This window comes from Bos mutus, chromosome 13 (assembly GCF_027580195.1).
Source record: "Bos mutus isolate GX-2022 chromosome 13, NWIPB_WYAK_1.1, whole genome shotgun sequence".
Classification (NCBI taxonomy): domain Eukaryota; kingdom Metazoa; phylum Chordata; class Mammalia; order Artiodactyla; family Bovidae; genus Bos; species Bos mutus.
Window position 1 is genome coordinate 22049824 of NC_091629.1, and position 19689 is coordinate 22069512.

Here is a 19689-nt window from a genome sequence, read left to right on the forward strand (position 1 = left end):
GGGAGGTGCTTTCTGGGCAGCCAGCCAGGGGCGGCCGCTGGAGAAACCTAACCCCACCCTCTCCTGAGCCCCCCTCCTCTGAAGCCGGGCTCCCCTCGTAGCGCGAAGAAAACGTGGAACCCTGGACGCGGTAAAGTCAAGTGGTGAAGGGTCAGATCTCAGACTCGGGGTCTCCGGGGAAAGCTGCCAAGCGGGGAGGGAGATGGCGCCCCTCCTGGGGGCGCTCCCTTCGCGTGCATCTGCGGTTGGAAGCAGGAGGGGCACCGCCCCCCGGGGGTTCCTGGGACGCGGCCGAAGGTGGGACTGAGAGGCCGGCCCCCGGCGGCGGGGGAGGGGCGCGATCCGGGGGCGGGGGCCGGGGCTCCCCGGCTTCGGGGTCCCGGCCCGGCGGCCGCCTGCGGCTCGGCGCTGCGCGGCGCTCCTGCCCGGCGGGCGCTGCATTCTCCGAGTCTCCACCAGAGGCTGCGGGAGGAAGGAAGGGATCCGTCCCTTGCACACTTCCCCCCTAGTCAGACACGCACACTCCCTCGCTCCCGCTCGCTCACTCCCTCGCTCTCCCTCGCTCTCTCGCTCACACACACGCGCGCACACGCCGCCGCGGCTCCCCCTCTCGCGCCCGCTCTCCCTCCGGCTCCTCCGGGGCGGCCGCCGGGCTCCGGACTCGCCCGCCAGCCCGCGCCGGGGCTCCCGCCCCACGCAGCGTCCCGAGGCGGCAGGACTAGGGGAGCCCCGGGCCGCTCCCCGAGGTAAGAGCGCGGGGTGCCGCGTGAGGGGCGGCCGGATCGCCGCCGAAGGGAGGCTTGCCCGGCCGGGAGGGAGCCCCCCTGGCCGGCGGGAGTGGCCCGGCAGGCAGCGCAGGGCGGGTGGAGGGCGCGCGAGCCTCCCGCCGCAGGGGGAGCCCGGGTGCCCGCGCCCGGCCCCCGCGTGCCCCCTCCTCTCGGCGGGGCGGGCGGGGAGGGAGTTTCCCACGTCCAAACTTTCCCCGGCGCAGAGCCGAGCCGCCGCCTCTCTGACCGGAGCCCGCGGCCCCCACCCGCCCGCCCACCCAGCCCCCTCCAACCCCGCCTGCCGCGCGCCGCGAAGCCGCCGGGACCCCCGCGGGTCGCCGGGTGGCAGCGCCCGGGGCCGAGCCCGCGCGCCGAAAGGGGGCTGGGGAGGGGGCGCACAGCCTCAGCCCGGGAGGCCGGGACCCAGGCGTTCCCGGCGCGCACCGCCCCCCCACCGCCACCCCCTGCTATGGGGTTTCGACTCCCGGGCCCCTCCCAGAGGCGGGGTCCGAGCCGGGAAATACCGCACGGCGTGAGCGTGTGCGCGGGTGTGTGTGTGTGTGTGTGTGTGTGCGCGCGAGGTCGTGCCGCGTCCGGAGGCACCCGGAGGCTCTCAAGCCGCGGCGACACGCGCGGCTGCGGCCACCTCGGGGGGAGGGGGAGAGCTGGCCCGCGGGGCCCACCAGCGCGACCCCGCTACCCTGGGGCCGTCGGGCCAGGTGGCAGACCGGGCGGCGCTGCCCTCTTCCCTAGCATCCGGCTCCGGCAATAATGTCCCTTCAACGGAAAAAGGACAGGGCCGACGGCCTCACGTCCAAAGGGAGCGCCGCCTGGGGCTGACCCTAGGGGGCCCGGGCGCTGGTGGGGGTGTTGTGGGTTGTACGGACGCGCTGGGTGCTGGGCAGCCCGCGGAGGGCACCCTCGGGCACCCGTCTTACTAGGGCCGGACTAGACCTCGCCTCTCCTTCTTGCCGAGCCCTGTCAGGCTCCTGCCCCAGCCCGGGCGCGGCAGGAGACCACCAGGCGGGGCTGCAGCGGGAGAGCTAATCTGGAACCCCTCGGGGTCTCCTCAAACTGCAGGGGGCACCCCCTGGTGGCGGGCAGAGAAGCCGCCGTTCAAAGACGCTGGAGGCTTCCCATGTTCGCGCTCCGGGGAACCCTCTTGTCTTCTCTGCTACCCCTTCGCTGCCTGGCCTGAGGTTGCGCAAACCAGCTCTGCTCTCTAGGTCTGGTTCCAGCTTTCTCCGGGTCCCTGGGTCTGGCCAAGGTCTCCCCCCCACCCCAGCACGGGCAGCGGCACATTTGAGGGTTTTACCTGCTGCCAGCCCTCTTAGGGAGCCCCTCCTGCGAGGTTCTGGGTCTTATCCTCTTCCTGTCCCGCTAGTCAGCGCCACTGCTCGACATCAGCGTCAGGATTGCCTTGGAACCCACAGGCTCCTCCCTAACCACCATGGCCCTTTCTCCCTCTTTAGTACCCCTACGCTTGTCCATCAGTGCCCACTCTGTCCCCCTTAATTGCCCCTATTTACAGTCCTTTGGGGGCTTTTTGTCTCTACACCCATCCTTTGGTCTTGACCCATCTATGACCATTTCTCCTCCACCCATCACCCATCCTGCCTGCCTCAGTTTCTCCCTGGCCCAGCTTCTTCACCCACCCCTATTCCTCTCCATCTTCCATTGTCTTGGAGGCTCCTCTTCCTTTCTTCTTGGAAAGGAAGGCCGTTGTTGACATTTTAACCCTGCTTCCTAAGGGTGTCTAGTTCCCTCCGGGGACCACCCCTGCCAGGGCCTGTGGGGCAGGCGCTTTGCAAAAGCCGCTGAATCTCTCTCAGCCTAGGGGCAGCCGTCTGTCCTGGGCAGCCGTCTGTCCCGAGCAGCCGGCTGGCTGCTGGCTCCCAGAGATGAAGAACCCCCTCCCCTGTTCCTGACATTAGAGATCACCTGGTCCCCCTTCCCTTTTAGAATCCCAAGTCACACGATAAGCGATAGCCACAGACAGACTGGGATCCCAGGTGTCCTGACTTCCAGGCCTCATCAATTCTTCTTACATGTTGGGCAGGTCTAGGGGGAAACGAAGCAGTTTCTTGCCTTCACGTTGCAAGCAGAACAAGAAGACGCCTGCTTAAATGCAAGAGGTGTTTAAATTAGACTCCCACCCCCACCCCTGCCGAGCACCTTGGTCAGTACCAGGGAAAGCTGTTGAAATGTCTTTTGCAGAGAAGCCTATATAATAGACCCTGAGGATGCTGCAGTTCAGCCCCTACAGGTTCGATGTGATCCCCAGCAAGTCCCAGCCCTTCTATGAAAAGTGTGTGTGCTGTGTTCTCCAGTGTTTTGGTTGGTCTGGAATAATTGTGTCTAGAGGCGGGATTTCCAATCCCCCAGCTGTCTGCCAGGCCTCTGAGGCCTTGGCAAAACTGCACTTCTTGGCCCTCTGGGGGAGGGGTGCTGGGCAGGGACCCCAGGAGGGCCTGTCTCCTCTGAGTTAGCAAAGTTTGTAACAGCCAGTTTATTTACCACATGGGCGATAGGAGTCAGCCAATTAAATTTCCTTGCCTCTCTGTTCTTTTTTTTCCTCCCCTTTTTTCTTCCATCAGGAAGCTCCATTCGGAAATGCAGCCTCAGGTATTCGAGAGAGAGAGAATGATCCTGTTTATATAACTCCGGCAGCAGCCGGTGCGGCTCAGCCTGGGAGGGGGTGGGAGCTGAGAATGGAGTCAGTGTGGTTCCAGGAAAAGAAGAGACTCTAAGGAGATGGCTTGGGCTGGGGCCTCAGGCCTGGGAGCTCCCCGATCCTGCCCTGGGGCGACCCAAACAGGGCACTAGGGATTGGGGACAGAGTCCACCTCGCTAAGTCTTGAGGAGACCCAGGCCTCAGGCTAGGCTTAGGGAGTAAATTTTCATGGCCCCCGCGAGGGTTGGGTGTACCCTCCACTGCCCCTGGACTCCTCCAAGTGCCCTTAAGATGGAGCTCTTGACTAGAGGCTTTTGCTTCCTAGAAGCTTGTGATTCAATATAGGCCTCTCTAGAGAAAGTCTAGACTTTTTTTTTCTAAAACTACCAAGGACAGGCTCTGACCTTAACTTTTTCATCAGGGCAATGGGCATAATTGAATTTTGTCTTTTCTCCCATGGAAGAGTCAAGTACTAATAAGAAATTTGTCTGAAAGATGGTCTGAGCTCTAGGTATCTGCCAAAGGGAATGTTTTTCTCATTGAGAATGATGCAGAGTGGCTGGCAGGACAAGGTGGATGGAGGCATGACTGTCATATACAGTTGGATAGGTTGTTGACTGTTCAAGGAGACTCAGTACAAAAGGAGACTAAGGCCGGAAATCCATCTTAAGCTCCACTCAGCAAATCAGGTGCCCTAATGGTAGACCATGTCCTTCCTCTGGAGGAAGGGACACTGTTCTCTAATTTACAAAATAGTTTTCATATACCCTCTGGCCATGGGCCTGTAGTGCTACAGGCCCCCAGAGGAAGATGTTTCTTTAATTCCCACAAAAGTAGCCCTCTTAGGGGTTAGGGATATACATGCTGCTTACTCTTTAGCCCAGTTTTTTTACCCTTGTGGACACCATCCTGAATACGTGAATCTGGGTCCTGCACATGGTGTGCAGGGACCTGGAGGGATTCCCTTCCTCCCCCCAAGTCTCCTTCCATACCCCATCAGCAGGCCCCTGTCTGTGGTCACATTGAGACTAAGTGAGGAGCTTCTTGGTTTCTCATCAGACCCGGAGCCTTCAGCCATCCATTTGGAACTAGCAACCTCTTTTGTGTAATATAAACAGCTAATTAAGAACATGGGCCTTGGAGTCAGACCAGCCTGAATTTGTGACTTGCTAGCTATGTGACTTGGGAAAAGTTACTTTGCCTCTCTGAGTCTCAGTTGCCTCCTTTGAGAAATGGGAGGGAAAAGGTTCTACCTGCCTTATTGAGTTGTGAAGATTACAGGTGTGTGAGCATGTAAGGTGCTTAGCAGACTGTTGTTACTGCTATTATCCCTCTGTCTGTCCCTTGGTTTCCACGGGGCTGAAGGCAGCAATTCCTCTGTTTAGTTTTGTACATGATTTTGACCGCCTGCACCCCTGATGAGTCAGGACCACTGGGATCTGTCTCTGACCTCCTTCAAGGGACATGCCAGTCCCTGCATGTGCCTGGGGCATCAGAACACATTCGAGATTCCCACAGGTTCATTTCACCCTAGTTTCTACCTCTTTTCTCCCTCCCATCTGTCCCATGGTCCTCTGCTCTGGCTCAGACCTCACCAGCTTTGCCTAAATCGTTGTGGCAGCCCCCTTCCTGGCTTCCCAGCCTCTGATCCCCTCCCCACCGCAATCCCTGCTGCAGCCGGAACGATCTTTCTCTAACGCAGGTGGGATCGTGTCACTTGCTTGATTAAAACCCTTCCATGGCTCCCCATCGCCTACTGAATTAAGTCCAGACTCCGCACCGTGACATTCAAGGTCCTTGTAATCCGTCTGCATCCTCCTTTATCTCCCACTGTTCCTCCAATCCGACACTCCCGCGTTCAGCCACACCTGCCCTTTTACCTGAACGCCCTTCCCCTGAAGATCTTTCAGCGCATTAAAGACCCAACTTAAATAGTACCCATCCCGTGCACCCACCCAGTCGTCTGTCTGACTATCCATCCATTCGTTATCCAGTTTAAAATATATATTTACACATCCTTGTCAGATGTTTACTATGTGCTAAGCACTGTGCTAAATGCTAGAGATACAACAGGGAACAAGCAGACAGGATCCCAGCCAACCGGAATCTGATGGTCCTGGGAAGGAGACAGACAGTTAAACAATTCTCATAAGCCATGCTAAGAGCCAAGCCTCAGCAGAGGCTTCCAGGAGGAAGTAGTGGTTAAGCAGGGACCTGCAGGTTGATTAGCAGCTGTCTAGGAAATAAAAGGGGTGGGGCAGAGGAAAGATGGGAACAGGCTCCAGGCCAGGGAGTGAGGGGTACCCAGGTCCAGAGGTGAGAGAGAATATTGGAGGAACTGCAAGTTTAGTTGGCTGAAATGGAATGCAGAGAGCTTGGGGTCCAGGAAACAAGGCCAGCGAGGTGGGTGGAAGCCTGGTCCTGTGGGTATTGAGAGCCACGAAGAGCAGTTTGGACTGTATCGTGAGAGCCGTGGGGATCGACTCGGGTTTTCAGCAGGGGAGTGACATGACTACACTGCCTTAAGAAGCCTCACTTTGCTGCTGGGTGGAGGATGGACTAGGGGGGAAGATGATGTTGAGTGCTGCCAGTGGCTGGGTCTGGGGAGTAGTGGGAGATGGTGAGGTTGGAGGAGGAGGATGGCAGGGTTGGGAGATTGGGCAGACATGGCGGACAGGAGGAGTCCCTGTTTCTAACTTGGGAAGCTGTGTGGGTAATGCAAGGAGCAAAGCTTTCAAGAGGTAGAAACCAGCAGTGGACAGAGCCTATGTGAGGTGCTACTGGGACAGGCCGTGGAGATGCCTGATGGATAGTTGTACAGAAAGGACGGGGCTACCCTGAGAGTTCTAGGCCAGAAATAGATCTTTGAAGCTGCAAGGATGGATGAGATAACCCAGGATAAGTGTAGAATGAAAAGAACCTTGAGGGACCCTCAAATTTCAAGGACAGGGACATCCCAGGAAGGTTTCTCTGATCCATCCAGATACATAGGAATGACTTTCATCTATACTGAGCCCCCTGGCAATTAGGTTTTGTTTTGTTTTTCCTATCTGCATGTATCATCAACTGAATCCACAGTTCTTAATCAGGGGTGATTTTGCCCCCCACCTCAGGGGACATTTGGCAATGTCTAGAGACTTTTCTGGGGCTTCCTTGGTGGCTCAGTAGTTAAGAATCCACCTGCCAGTGCAGGAGATGCCAGTTCAATCCCTGGGTCAGTAAGATCCTCTGGAGAAGGAAATGGCAACCCACGCCACTACTCTTGCCTAGAAAATCCCATGCTCAGAGGAGCCTGGCAAGCTACAGTCCATGGAGTGGCAAAAGAGCTGCACACGACTTAATGGCTAAACAACAACAGAAGGCTTCTCTGGTTGTCACAAGTAGGTGAGGGACTGCTCCTGGCATCTAGTGGGTAGGAGCCAGGGATGCTGCTAAACATCCTACGATGCACAGGACAGGCTCCACACTATGAACTCTGCAGAGTTGATAGTACAAAGAGTGAGAAACCCTGCCCTGGATGAGAAGATCCTGAAGGCAGGCTCTGAGTTTTTTTCATTTTTTCCTCCCGGCATCCAGCATAGCAAGTGACATAGAGCTAACTACCCCCGCTGTATCAAATTTGGGTTTGAGGAGCGCAGGGTGCGGGGGTTTAGTTCATTCAGCAGTGAAGCCTACAATACCTACAACCCAGCCTTACCCAGGGTTGCCTGGACCATCTCCAAAAGGCTAGACCAGCCCACCAATTCAGGATGGATGGAAGGATGAACCGATGGGACAGACCCTCTGAAAAGCTGCCAGAAACCCCAGAGACTGAGGGCATATTGCTGTGGATGTTTTGCCAGCCTCATTTTTCCCTTGTCTTGTTAGCTTCTGTCATTTCTTTATCACCCGAGTAAATATATGTTATTTTTTTTTAACCAGGCAAGTTACAGATAAACAATATGAGAAACATGACAGCCTCCTGATTAAGAGCATGGGCTCTGGAGTCAGAGAACGCCAAATTTAAATCCTGGCTTTGCCACTGACTGCGTGAGCCTCTGTTTCCTCGTCTGTAAGGTGGTTTTAATGAACCCACCTTGTGGGATTGTAGAAGAGTAAATGAAGTGATACAGACAAAGGGCTTAGCCCAGCGCTGGGCTTGTTGGAAGTCTTCAGTATGGAGTCACTACATATGTGTGTGGCCTCCCAGTTGGCTCAGAGGTAAAGAATCCTCTTGCCAATGCAGGAGACCCGGGTTCAATCCCTGAGACAGGAAGATCCCCTGGAGAAGGAAATGGCAACCCACTCCAGTATTCTTGCCTGGGAAATCCCATGGACAGAGGAGCCTGGTGGGCTACAGTCCTTGGGGTCACAAAAGAGTTGGACATGACTGAGTGACTAAACAATAACAACTTGTGCATGTATGTGTGTGTAAATTTATATGTATGTATATAAATGTGTCTTTTTGTACATGAAGGCATTTTTAGTTAGCCATAATCCCACCACCATTTGGCTAACATTTCAGTGCATATCTTCTTGACTTATGTGGATTTTTAAAAAATAAAAATGGCATCTTGCTTTATCCATAGGCCTTTGTAACCTGCTTTTTTCTCTCTATAATATATTGTGAATGCCTTGCCATTTCGATAAATATACATCTACATCATCATTTTTTAAGAGCTGCATGATTCTCCACTGTGTGGCTGGACCATCATTCATTTAACCAGCCCCCACTATTGGCCATTTGGGTTGTTTCCAATCCTTTGCGATTACAAACAATTCTGCCATGAACATCCTTGTACACACGCCTTCACGCTCTTGTCCGATGATTTCCCTGGGGACCACTCGGACATTTTTGGCAGGAGGCTCGTGGCCCTGACCAGATTTCTCAAGCATAAGCCCTGGGGCCCAGAAAGGAGGGGCTGGGGGTCCCCAGGGGAAGGAAGAGGATGCCGGATGGCCAAGAAATGTTTTCGTCCCCAGAAAGCAGGTTCCGATGTTAGCACTGGGCTTCTCTAGGAGAGAAATAGCCCCACCCTATCTCTCTGTTGTCACTGTGGTGCTTGCTGAGAAAGGTGCCAGGGGTGGGGAGGTGGACTCTGTGTGTGTGTGTGATGGGCAGAGTGACAGGTACCAGGCAGGCAGGGAGACAAGGTGGAGGGGCCTGGGCAGGCTGATGGATGAGCAGCTGAGGCAGATGGATCCAGGTCAGTGGGCAGACAAGATGATGGGCAGTGATGGGCTGGACAGATCCAGGGGACCACAGACATAGGACTGCGGCCTCACAGTGGAGCCCACAGGAGCTAGGAGCTGAAATCCTGTATTCAGGGACAACAAGGAGTTCCTGGGAGATGCAGCCAGGGTCCGAGAACAAGAGGCTCCTAGGAATTCTTCTAGCATCCAAGCGGCTGCTCAGGATTTAGCACATCAGAGTTGAAAGGATCTTTAGGTGTGGATGGGTCCAGGCCTCCTCTACAGATGGGGAACTGAGACCCAGGGGAGGAGGGAACGTGCTGAGGGTCCTACAGGGTCTTGGCAGCAGACTGGTTCCTCTGCCTCTAATTTAGTCCTTTTTTGTTTCCATTGTTTGAAATGAGCCTCTCACCTGGGCTTGAAAGGAAGAGGGCCAGGTTGGCAGAGGGGGAGGTTATGACCCAGAAGGGGAGGGGAACTGGGAGGTCAGAGTGAGCCTGGCCGTGAATCTGTCCTTCTATCCCCCTCCCACGATTCTCTTTCCGCCACCCTCCTGCGTACTTCTGAAAGCACAGACGCAGGAGCCAGACGGAAAGTTCCTGCCGTGGCTCTGTCACTAGCTCGATGACCTCTGAGTCAGCTCACCTGTGCCTCAGTTTCCCACCTGTACCTACCTCAGAGATTTGTTGAAAGGATTACACGAGTGAATAGACGTGCAGCCCTGGGACGTCCCAGGTGGTCCAGTGGTTAAGAGTCTGCCTTGCAATGCAGAGTGCACAGGTTCGATCCCTGGTCAGGGAACTAAAATTGCACATCAGAGAGAGGGGGGCAACTAAGCCTGCACCCCGCAGCTACCAAGCTCAGGCACTCGGGAGCCTGTGCTCCGCGACGAGAGAGGCCCATGCACCACGACTGGAGAGGGGGGAAAAAACTAAAGAAGCCCTTCAGGAGTGCCTGGCCCTTAGGAAGTGCTCCATGATGTTAACTGCTCATATGCCACTATCTCGCCTTTAATTTTCCTTTGCCTTCTGTATGGGTGGGTGCACACTCACAGGCGCCCCCCAAGCACGCTGTATCCTCCTTGACAGCAAAGACTGTCTTTCTCATCCTGTCTCTCATCTTCGCTTCTCACCACCAGGGCCCTCTTAGCCAGTTGGGCACGTACACAGTAGGTGCTGACTAAAGGTGTCTTTCAAAAGCTGATTATTTATTTTTGGTTGCACTGGATCTCCGCTGCTGCCCTTGGGCTTTCTCTGGTTGCAGTGCACGGGTTTCTCAGTGCGGTGGCTTCGCTTCTCTTCTCCTGGTTGCAGAGCTCCACGGCTGCAGTAGTCAGGCCTAGTTGTCCGGTGGCATGTGGGATCCTCCCAGACAAGGGTGGCTTCGCTTCTCTTCTCCTGGTTGCAGAGCTCCACGGCTGCAGTAGTCAGGCCTAGTTGTCCGGTGGCATGTGGGATCCTCCCAGACAAGGGGTCTAACCGGTGTCCCCTGCACTGGCAGACAGATGCTTCACCACTGGGCCACCAGGGCAGTCCTCAGTGAATGCGTCTTGACGTGGCTCGTGGACTATGTGCTGTTGAAAGGATTCGGGAGGCAGCCTTGGAGCTGTGTGTTGAGGTCCAAGAAGGCAGTGTCACAGGATGGGGCAGGGAGGTGGTGGTGGGACAGCATGAAGGAAGCGGGGAAGCTTGGGGGAACGTTTGGGTGACAGCTCCTCGCCTGCTGTGACCAGAGCACCAAGCCAATAAAGGGAGGCGTGAGAGAGGCTGAGAAAGGGGGCGGGAGTTTAGCAGAATTCAGAAGGGTGTGCCTCTAGGCGGGGGAACGCAGGCCATAGGGAGCTGTTGACTAGAGCTTTAAGGATGATCAGGCTGATGGCGTTGTTTTAGGATCGACTTGAATGAAAGAGAAAGGAAGCAGTGGGCAGCTGGAATTGTCCCAGTGACAAGGGGGTTTGGGGCTTGACTGATGCTGAGGGGAACAGGGGCCAGTGGCCCAAGGTACCAGGGAAACAGGATTAACAGGGCTGTTGGTTATGGAAGATGAGGGAGACAGAAGAATGAAAATGTTGAGGTCTCAGGCCTGGGTGTCTGGGAGAACTGGGGTGCCGTCAACCACGTTAGGGGACTATACTTGGGAGATATGGGGAAAGGGGAGATGCCAGCTAAGATTATTCATCCATCCAGCCTCCCATCTAAGCCGTCCATCCATCCACCATCCCATCCATCTTCCTCCTGCCCACCTGCCTCCATTTAAACATTCAACTGCCAGGTCCACCCCTTCCTTCTCCTTCCTCCACCCTCCATCCATTCGCCCGTCATCCATCACACAGGTACCTCCACTGCCATTCTTTCCATCTTCTGCTGCCCATTTGTCCACACTCGTCCATCTATAATCCTCCAACTTATCCATTCATCCGAGCTACATTTCTTGTGAGCCTACAATGTGCCAGGCTCTGGTAAAATATTTTCCTAACTTGATAATTAAGATAGTGATTAGAAAAGCCAATGAAAGGGACCAGAATTCTTTTACCTGAAAAAAAGAAATTTGAGGGGCCTCCATCTGTTGCTAAAGTTATAGGGGATGCCCTGAAAGAAGGTGTGTTCTATTCCCAGGATAGAATAGAGGACATTGGCTGCACTTGCAGCTGGAGGGATTGCGGTTAGCTTGCAGGGAGGACTACCTTAGTGATCATTACAGGTATCTGAAGTACCTCCCTGATCATGTGTTTGGGCTAAAAGGGGAAATGAAATCTATAGGGGTGACTTAGAGGGCGTGAGCGTAGACTGGGCCATTGATGGAGCTGTGGGTGGAGAAGGACTCAGGACTTGCCTTGAAGAACGGTGTGGGAGTGGAAGAGAGGAGGACCAAGGTGAAGGGAGCTTGCAGGGAGGCAGACAAACCTGTGGCTGGGATGAGCCAGGACGCAGTAGGGCCCTTTAGTTCTGAAAACAGCCCCTCACTCAGCCTCCTTCCCTTCACAAGCCAACTTTTCTCTTTGACCCCCCAGCTCTTACACAGCCCTGTCCCCTTCCCAAAGCCCCTGCTCCCCATTTAGTCCTTGATCCCATCCCTGAGCCCCTGTTCCCTCTTCAAGCCTTTGTTCCCCCAAGACCCCCAATCTCCACACAAAACCCCCACTCTCAGAGCCTGCACCTCTTCTCTGAGCCCCTGTCTCTTTGTGGGAGCCCTCTGCTCTCATGGCAGAGAGCCCCCAGACTCCCCAGCAGAGCTCTCGCCACCCCCTGCAGAGCCTCCACTGCCTCCTGGAGCCCCAAAGCCTCTCGCTGAGCCCCAGCCTCTCCTGGACACCCAGGTCCCTCGCGGAGTACGTACCACTTCACTTGACTCCGGGCCACTTTCTGCATGCATTTCCCTTGTTCTCTAACTGCACCTCTGCCCCTGTTCTGAACCTTCCTCTCCTCTCTGAGTGCCCCCCAACCCCGCCATTCCCTCATGGAGCCCTTCCTGCCACCCCCATCTCAGGGACCAGACCTCACACTCCAGGTTCTGTCCACCAGCAGGCACTGACTCCAGCTCTATAGCCATCCCTGGAGCTCTGCATCAACCCAGCCAACCCACAAGATCCTCCCCGCAGCTGTGCAGTACCCTGGTAGGGGGGAGCGGGGTGGTTTGGGGATGGGAGGGTCCTTCAAGTGGGCCGGACTCAGGGTGGAGACCAGCAGCTTTGGCAGCTCAGCTCAATTCCATTCCTGGGCTGGGAGAAGCTGGAGACTCTTGACTGCTTCTGGGTTAGGAAAACGACCACAAATTAGAGAAAATGCTTTGGGAAATTGCTCTGCTGGGGGAGAGGGAGGTTGCCTCAGAACGGAGGGAAAAAAGCCCGAAGCCAGCATTGGCTCCCTGTGGCCTCAACCATAGGCTCCAAACCATCTGCTTGGCATTTGAGGCCCCAGTGCATCATCTGCCCTGGTCACCGGCTGAGTGCTAATGCCCACCTGGCCCAGCTAAGCTGTTGCTCCCAGGTCCGTTCTCACCTGCAGGCCTTTGTGGGCCTGGGCTGATCTCTTCCCCCTACTCAGCCTGAGTGCCCTCTTTTGTGAGCCATTGTTACCCATCTTGATTCTGATAGTTCCCTCAAGGACAGGAGGGCTTCCCCGGTGGCTCAGCAGTACAGAATCCCCCTGCAATGTAGGAAATGCGAGTTTGATCCCTGGGACAGGAAGATCCCCTGGAGAAGGCAATGGCTACCAACTCCAGTATTCTTGCCTGGAGAATCCCATGCACAGAGGAGTCTGGCAGGCTACAGTCCATAGGGTCCCAAAGAGTCAGACACCACTGAAGCGACTGAACACACCCACACAAGAACTGGACTGATGTCTTCTACTAAAGGCAGACAGGCAAATGGATCTAGGCACCCATCCTCATCTGCTACATACTGGCTGAGTGGCTTTGGGCAAGTCTCTTTGACTTTCTGAGCCTCAGTTTCCTCATCTGTAAAATAATTTTCTTCTTATTATTTTTCTTATTATTTGTAATATAAGATAAGCACAGTACCTGCTTCATAGGGTGTTCAGTTCAGTTCAGTTCAGTCGCTCAGTCGTGTCTGACTCTTTGCGACCCCATGAATTGCAGCACGCCAGGCCTCCCTGTCCATCACCAACTCCTGGAGTTCACTCAGACTCACGTCCATTGAGTCAGTCATGCCATCCAGCCATCTCATCCTCTGTCGTCCCCTTCTCCTCCTGCCCCCAATCCCTCCCAGCATCAGAGTCTTTTTCAATAAGTCAACTCTTGCATGAGGTGGCCAAAGTACTGGAGTTTCAGCTTTAGCATCATTCCTTCCAAAGAAATCCCAGGGCTGATCTCCTTCAGAATGGACTGGTTGGATCTCCTTGCATAGGGTGTAGTGAGGATTAAATGAACTAATATTGATAAACAGAACACTGCCTGGTACCTACTGAGCTCTGGAAAAGGGTTTGTCAAATGAAACGGATGAAACATTCAGGGATGTGGGCGTGGACAGCACAGGTGCTCAAGCAGGGTAGGAAATGGGCTTTCAGAATTGGACTTTTGTAGAGCTAGAGTCCAGCCAGTTATCCATCAGACTGGCCTCTTCCTGAATAATGAGAGCATGGGATGTTCTCTGAGTGAAAGGGCTTTTTCTGGAGACCGCTGGAGTGCTTTGTTCAGAGGAGGGTGGGCCCAGGCACACTGCACTCAGAGGCTGCCTCTGCAGAGGGCAGCAGGGAAAGGCATCAAGGCTTCACAGAGGCACCTCTGAGCCCTGAGGGCCTCACCTGCCCTTTTCTCTGGTCCAGTGGAGTCCCCTGGCATGACTGTTCTCTCCCTGCCGTGACAGGTGATTGCTGTGTTCCTATGACCAAGACATCTGTCAGGGCATCTCAGGGAATTCCCTCCCACAGTCTGGCTGAGCAGGGAGTGAAGGGTGAGTCCTGGAACCCGCTGCTCCCTGTAGCACCAGGAAAGAACAGTGACCCAGGCACAGTCCTGGCTCTTGAGGAAATTTGGGAGAAACAGCCCATTCCTGGAGTCCCTCTTCCCCTGGGGTCTCTGTTTCCTCATTTGTCCTCTTCCTTTTTACAGAGTGGTCCCTCCACTTGCCCCTCTCTTTTTCTCCTCCTCCCAAGGCTCCTCCCTAAGCAGAGGATGGGAGGGGCTCCCAGGGAGGAGAGGGAGTTTATACAAACTGGGGGCATGACTGGAACTTCTGATTGGCTGGTCAGGGCTATTCTTTTCCCTGGTTGCCATAGCAGCCATTTCCTGGGGTTGTCAGTGATGAAACTCATAACATTGTTTTCAAATAATCCGTGTAATTGAAATAACAATTGAGCTGTTAACTCGTCTCTCACACCCAGACTGGGACAGATCCTCCTTGCCTGATACCCTCCTGCCCACCCTAGGAAGCTCTGGTCCCTGCCCACCTCTCCAAGAGTCCAGCCCCTTTCTTGGGTTGGAGGAAAGGGGAGGATGTAGATTTATTATAAAACCCAGGAAACCCAGGCCCCTAGAGTTGAATTAGAACTCAGAAACCAGAATTCACATCCCGCCCCCCATCTTTTGCAACCAGAGGTGCGAGGAGGAAACCGGAGGCTTAATCAGCGTCCCAGAGGAAGGAAACAGGTGAACTAAGACATGCAGTTTGGTTCATTGGTGGACGTTGAACTTGATGTATTACACGGAGGGAGTCAAGCTTATACAAACTTAAAGGACTTGAGCTTGTCTGAATCTTTACCCACATCTACCCCCATTTTTCAAGTGAATAACTGAGGACCCGGGAAGTTAAGTTTAATACAAGTGTTTTTTAAAATAACTGTTCAGAAAATACTTGTTGAATGGGTGGATCTCAAAGAGAACAGACCACTTCTCTCTCTCTTCACTGCCCCCTGCCCAAGCCAGGAACTAAGATCTAGCTTCCTCACTCAGAGGACTTCTTAGAAAAGGGGGTTGAGAGTGATTCGGGGACTTGTGGCTTTAGAGAAAGAGGCAGACAGATTCCTGGAGGAGATAATGGGAGACATTCCTGAAGTACTGAATCCCCCGACCCCCACCGCCGCCATCCACCCCAGGTCAGAGAGTGTGTATTCAAAAGCATAAATGTGGGGAATGCAGGTCCTTGTTCAATCCTTGGTCTGGGATGGATTGAAAAATAGAAGAAGCAAGGCCTCTTCTATTAGTAAATGTCTCTGTGCACATGTAGGGAATGCAGTTCTGCACAGACAGCTCCCTATAGTGGCAGCTCCACTAAGGATAAAAGCCTTAAGAAAAGAAAAAAAGTGTGTCTGGTCGCTATCCAAGGTACTTGCTGGGGCTGCAGACTGTGTGGGTGGCTGGGGCGGCAGGCGCTTGCGGGGACTGGGGGTGGGGACAGTTCTCTGAATGTGAGACTGGGGAACAGCAAGAGGTTGGCTTCCTTCCCTGGATTCTGGAGTGCTGGAACCGCTAAGGGTCTTGGCAACCATCTACTCCCTCCATTCATTCATTCTTACTTATTCAACATTTATTGAGCACCTACTCTGTGCCAGGCACTATGCAGGCCACGAGGATATGAGACCTAGGGATACCCAGTTTTCTCCACCTTCAAGGACTCTTTCAGTCTTTTGGGGAATACACACACATACACACACCCTTCGTGGGGGAAATGACTTGGGCTCAGTCTTGAAGGATGAATTGGAGTTCTTCAGGTGGAGAGTGGAATAAATAGCATTTCAGAGGGGCAGCATAAACAAAGAAAGTGGAGTATTCACAGTTTAGAGGACAACTGTGTGGCTCAAGTATTGGTTGCCTTTGAAGAAACTGAGTTCTGAAAAAGGTCAGTGACTTACCCACAGTGCCACCTGAAGCTGGGGCTAAAACACAATACCTTAGTTTTTCAGAGAACCAGAATTTCAGAGCTAGTTGGGTCTTTGAAAGACTCTAGTCCAATCTGCCCATTTTTCAGATGGTAAAATAGAGGGTCAGGGATGTTCGGTACTGTGCTTGGGGTCGTATAGTAAGGATGCAGCAGAGCTGGGATTTGAAATCTGGTCTGTTTGATATCAGAGCCTGAACTGTTTTCATGAAACCAAAGCTGGGAGCAGAATGCACTCTCAGGGGCAAGTTCTGGCTGCCCCAGGAGGACCAGTGTGTGGAGTGGGACAGGCAGCCAGGGCCAGCTCCTGTCGTATTGTTCAGTGCACTGAATACTTGCACAGGAGGAGCACAACTTCAGCAGAAAAGCTCAGAAGCAAGAGGGTCCTCTTGGCTGCAGTGAGCTTGGTCCTACTTGCAGTCCTGCCCCGACCCTCTGGGTGACCTTGAGCAAGACGTTATCTCTCTCCAGGTCTCAGTTTCCACGATCATTTATATCATAGGAAGCTCCTCCTTGCCTTCTCTCTGGGGCAGTTGTTCTCAATTGCTAGGGGGAATGGGGCACGATTTGGACCGACCCCCCCCCAGGGGATGAGTGGCAGTGTCTGAAAACAGCCTGCTTGACAGGCGGTGCCCTTGGCATCTAGCGAGTAGAGACCAGGGATGCTGCTGAGCACTCTGCACATGGAAGACAGCCCCCACCATAGAGAATGATCCAGACCAAAATGTCAACAGAGCCAAGAAGGAGAGCCCCTGCAGTCTGAGCCTTGTTTGTGAAGACCAAGTGAGGCCACCAGGGCAGGCCCCGAGTGCCGTGCAGAGATGCACCCCAAGGTGCAATGCAGAGAATGCGAAGTGGCCTTGATGTCGGGCAGACCTGGCTGTGTTGAGAAGTACTTAACCCCTCTGAGCCTCCATCGCTTCATCAGTGAAACAGAGGCAGTGATAATAGCACCTATCTCCGGAAACTGTTGAGAGGGTGTGATGAGATCATGTATGCAGATGGCAGAGGAAGACGGCAACACGGGAAGTTGGGGGGCCCACCTCCAGAGGGGAGCACCCCAAAACCCTCTGCTGCAGATGCAAACTCTAAGCCTTTTAGCTCCAACTCCAGAGTCAGCTCTGCCATGCAGAGCTATGGGATCTTAGGCGTCTTAACCACTCTGTGCATCAATTTCTCACCTGTAAAATGGGGATGACAATAGCACTTACCATGTAGGCTTGCTGCCGCTGCTAAGTCGCTTCAGTCGTGTCCAACCCTGCGACCCCAGAGACAGCAGCCCACCAGGCTCCCCCGTCCCTGGGATTCTCCAGGCAAGAACACTGGAGTGGGTTGCCATTGCCTTCTCCAATGCATGAAAGTGAAAAGGCTTGGGGGGAAGGCTAAAAATGAACTAACAGAGGTAAAGCTCTTAGCATGGCACAGAGTAAGTGCTATGCAAATATTAACTACTAATGTTATGGTGGTGATTGCTGTTTTTATTATTATATGAATTCTCTCTGGAGCAAGGCACTCACACAAGTTGCGGAAGGTGCCTCAGACACTGGCCTGTCCAGATGCCATCTCTCTATAGCTTTCTGTCTGTCCCTCCCCCCAACCCAAGCCCCCCGCCCCCTGCCATGGACCCAGTCTGGGGGCCCCCGCAAGCCTACCTTAGCCGCTGCTCTCTCTCTCTCAATTGCTCCCACCCTGCTTGTCTATGAATTCTGCTTCATGAATCCCATCTCCACCCTTACCCTCCTCCTCTCCTGTTGTGTCTGCCAGAGCCAGAGATAGCTGTGAGAAGCTGAATCCATGGGGAGGGAGATATGAGGTACCTGCATCTCACTTTATAACTCAGGCCCCATCACAGTACCCCTCAGGTCTGAACACTCATATCCTGGGTCCTGGCGCACCTGGACTAGCCCTTGGCTAAGCCTTCAGAGAATGAGTAAATTCTTGAGCACAGTGTTTCTCAGCCTCAGCACGACTGACATTCGGGGCTGCATTGTTCTTGGTAAAGGAGGGCCTCTCAGTGCACTGCAGGATGTTTAGCAGTCTCTGCCTAAATAGAAACCATCCTCCAGTTGCACCAAAAATGAGCCCAGACATTGCTGAATGTCCCCTGGTGGGAGAATCACTGTTAGAACTTTGTTATAAAATGTGAGTCTCTGTCTTATACTGATAGTATCCTGTCAGAGATGCTTCTAAGACCTAATGAACATCCTCAAATTGGGCCCCTGATGCCACCCTCAACTTTGTCTCATTTTCCAACCAAAATTGTGATCCTTTGACCCAGAGTCAAAATCAACTGGCCACAAGCATCAGCCTCAACTCCCAGACTCTCGGCCCTAACCCTGAATCTTTTTTTTTTTTTTACTTTAAAATATCGCATGTATTTGGTAATTAAATGTCCACTTTTAAATAATGGGTATATCTAAAAAGCTATAACAAGGAAAATTAGAAAAAATTTGTAATAGAATAAAAATGAAAAGAAAATTTACCAGAATTTGCCCAAACCCTGAATCTTAACCTTGAATCTAAAACTTCAATCTGTTTCCCAAACCCAACACCTTAATTCAAATCCTATTTTTAAGCCCTTGATCTGTTCCAAAACTTCAGATTTCTTAGCCTCCACCAGGTTCCTCTGTCCATGGGTTTCCCAGGCAAGAATACTGGAATGGGTTGCTATTTGCTTCTCCAGGGATTTTCCTGACCCAGAGATTGAACCCAGGTCTCCTTCATTGCAGGCAGATTCTTTACCATCTGAGTCATGAGGGAAGCCCCTCTATATCCATCCACAGGTGTGTATATATATATATATATGGCTTCCTAGGTGGGGCTAGTGGTAAAGAGCCCACCTGCCAATTCAGCAGACATGGGAGATGCTGGTTCCATCCCTGAGATGGGAAGATCCACTAGAGGAAGGCATGGCAACCCACTCTAGTATTCTTGCCTGAAGAATCCCATGGACAGAGGAGCCTGGTGAGCTATAGTACATAGAGTCCCAAAGAGTCAGACACTACTGAAGTGACTTAGCACTCAAGTGCACGCGTGCACACGCGCGTGCACACACACACACACATATACAACTGAATCACTTTGCTGTACACCAGAAACTAACACAACATTGTAAATCAGCTATACTTTGATTTCAAAAGAAAGAGAAATCAGTCAGTCAATCCCAGGTTAGCTCCAATAGGAAATCTACATTTCCAGATCCTTCAAGCACCAGCTCCTAATACTAATCTCTGTCCCTTTTGGCCTCTGGAGATTTTTAGGTCAAACTCTAGCCTCCTCCCCTCCAAGGTAGCCTCAGGTCTCCAAGGAGAGGCAGGAAGGGCTACCGGAGTTAGAGGCTTCAGGAGGCAACTGTCTCATAACCCCTCCCTCGCACCACTCCTGGCAACCCATCTGGAAATTCTATTATTTATTCATCTGTTTATTCAAACATTTAATGAATATCCACTCTCCAGGCTTTGTATTGGACACTAGCAAAACAGTGGAGAATTGAATCCATTGCTGCCTACTGTCTACTGGGGGAGAGAAAGAAATAGACAAACAAGCAGATAGCTAGTTCAAAACAGTGATTTCCAGAGTCATTGGAGAAATGGCCACCGAGCACCTATTATATGGCAAGTGCCTTTCTAAGTGCTGGCGATACAGCCTTGAGCACAAAAGACAAAGCTCCTAGCGAGCTTCCATTAAAGGGCAAGGAGGCAGATGATAAATCAGCGCTGTATCAGACAGTGCTGAGTTCTGTG

At 53.3% G+C, this 19689-nt stretch overlaps 1 protein-coding gene across 1 annotated transcript in view; it reads left to right on the forward strand.

The window, feature by feature from the left end:
- Nucleotides 1–564: 564 nt before the first annotated feature.
- The window catches only part of CDH22 (cadherin 22), a 141366-nt gene continuing 122241 nt past the window's right edge, over nucleotides 565–19689 (forward strand). The window contains 1 exon segment of the mRNA XM_070382060.1: nucleotides 565–746. The gene's annotated coding sequence lies outside the window, so the exon portion shown is untranslated.